A 2,520-nucleotide genomic window follows, 5' to 3' on the forward strand; every position below is an offset into this window, starting at 1 on the left:
AGGCCCTGCCTATCATAAGAGGCGACTAATAGGTAGGAGTCGAGAGGTGAAGAATGTATGTGTGTGTGCGTGTGTACGTGTTTGTGTGTGTGTGAGTGTATGTGTGTGTGCGTGTGTGCGTGCGTGTGTCCGTGTGTAAGTATGTGTGTCCGTGTCCGTTCGTCTTACAGAAATAAGAACACGGCCGAGGCAAGAAGGCCCTGCCTGTCGTGAGAGGCGACTAATAGGTAGGATAAGAGAGGTGAAGAATGTATATGTGTGTGCGTGTGTGCGTGCGTATGTGCGTGTGTGTGCGTGAGTGCGTGTGTGCCTGTGTGCGTGTGTGCCTGTGTGCGTGTGTTTGTGTGTGCGTGTGTGTGTGTGTCCGTTCGGCTTGCAGAGATAAGAACACGGCCGTGGCAAGAAGTCCCTGCCTGTCGTAAGAGGCGACTAATGGGTAGGAGTCGAGAGGTGAAGAGAGTACGTGAGTGTGTGCGTGTGTGGGTGTGTGTGTTTGTGCGTGTGTAAGTGTGTGTGTGTATGTTTGTGTGTGTCCATTCGGCTCGCAGAGATCAGAATACGGCCGAGGCAACAAGGCAATACCTGTCGTAAGAGGCGACTAATGGGTAGGAGTCGAGAGGTGAAGAATGTATTTGTGTGTGTGTGTGCTTGTGTGTGCGTGTGTGCGTGCGTGTGTGTGTGAGTGTGTATATGTCCGTTCGGCTTGCAGAGATAAGAATACGGCCGAGGCAAGAATGCCCTGCCTGTCGTAAGTGGCGACTAATTGGTAGGAGTCGAGAGGTGAAAAGTGTTTTTGTGTGTGTGCGTGTGTGTGCGTGTGTGCGTGCTTGTGTGTGTGAGTGTGTATGTGTCCGTTCGGCTTGCAGAGATAAGAATATGGCCGAGGCAAGAAGGCCCTGACTGTCGTAAGTGGCGACTAATTGGTAGGAGTCGAGAGGTGAAGAGTGTATGTGTGTGTGTGTGTGTGCGTGTGTGGGTGTGTGTGTGTTTGTGCGTGTGTAAGTGTGTGTGTGTGTATGTATGCGTGTCCATTCGGCTCGCAGAGATTAGAATACGGCCGAGGCAAGAAGGCCATGCCTGTCGTAAGAGGCAACTAATGGGTAGGAGTCGAGAGGTGAAAAGTGTATGTGTGTGTGTGTGCGTGTGTGCGTGTGTGTGCATGTGTGAGTGTGTGTGTGTGTCCAGTCGGCTCTCAGAGATACGAACACGGCCGTGGCAAGAAGGCACTGCCTTTCGTAAGAGGCGACTAATGATTAGGAGTCGAGAAGTGAAGAGTGTATATGTGTGTGAGTGTGCGTGTGTGTGCGTGTGTGAGTGTGTGTGTGTATTTGTGTGTGTGAGTGTGTGTGTCCAGTCGGCTCGCAGAGATACGAACACGGCCGAGGCAAGAAGGCCCTGCCTATCGTAAGAGGCGACTAATAGGTAGGAGTCAAGAGGTGAAGAGTGTATGTGTGTGTGTGCGTGTGTGCGTGTGTGTGTATGTGGGTGTGTATGCCTTCGGCTCGCAGAGATAAGAATACGTCCGTGGCAAGAAGGCCATGCTTGCTGTAAGGAGCGACTAATGGGTAGGAGTCGAGAGGTGAAGCGTGTATGTGTGTATGTGTGCAAGTGTGTGTGTGTGTGTCCGTTCGGCTCGCAGAGATAGGTATACGTCCGTGGCAAGAAGGCCCTGCCTGTCTTAAGAGGCGACTAATGGATAGGAGTCGAGAGGTGGAGAGTGTGTGCGTGTGCGTGTGCGTGTTGGTGCGTGTGTAAGTGTGTGTGTATGTGTGTGTGTCTGTAAAACTTGCAGAGATAAAAATACGGCAGAGGCAAGAAGGCCCTGCCTCTTGTAATGGGCGACTAATAAGTAGGAGTCGAGAGGTGAAGAGTGTATGTGTGTGTGTGTGTGCGTGAGTGCGTGTGTGTGTGCGTGTGTGAGTATGTGTGTGTATTAGTTCGGCTTGCAGAAATAAGAACACGACCGAGGCAAGCAGGCCCTGCCTATCGTAATAGGCGACTAATAGGTAGGAGTCGAGAGGTGAAGAGTGTATGTGTGTGTGCGTGTGTGCGTGTGTGTGTGAGTGTGTGAGTATGTGTGTGTGTCCGTTCGGCTGGCAGAGATAAGAACACCCCCAAGGCAAGAAGGCCCTGCCTGTCGTAAGAGGCGACTAATAGGTAGGAGTCGAGAGGTGAAGAATGTATGTGTGTGTGCGTGTGTACGTGTTTGTGTGTGTGTGAGTGTATGTGTGTGTGCGTGTGTGCGTGCGTGTGTCCGTGTGTAAGTATGTGTGTCCGTGTCCGTTCGTCTTGCAGAAATAAGAACACGGCCGAGGCAAGAAGGCCCTGCCTGTCGTGAGAGGCGACTAATAGGTAGGATTAGAGAGGTGAAGAATGTATGTGTGTGTGTGCGTGTGTGCGTGCGTATGTGCGTGTGTGTGTGTGAGTGTGTGTGTATGTGTGTGTGTGTGTCCCTTCGCTCGCAGAGATAAGAAAAAAGCGGTGGCAAGAAGGCCATGCCTGTCGTAAGAGGCGACTAAT

Source organism: Diabrotica undecimpunctata, unplaced genomic scaffold (assembly GCF_040954645.1).
Source record: "Diabrotica undecimpunctata isolate CICGRU unplaced genomic scaffold, icDiaUnde3 ctg00000572.1, whole genome shotgun sequence".
NCBI lineage: Eukaryota > Metazoa > Arthropoda > Insecta > Coleoptera > Chrysomelidae > Diabrotica > Diabrotica undecimpunctata.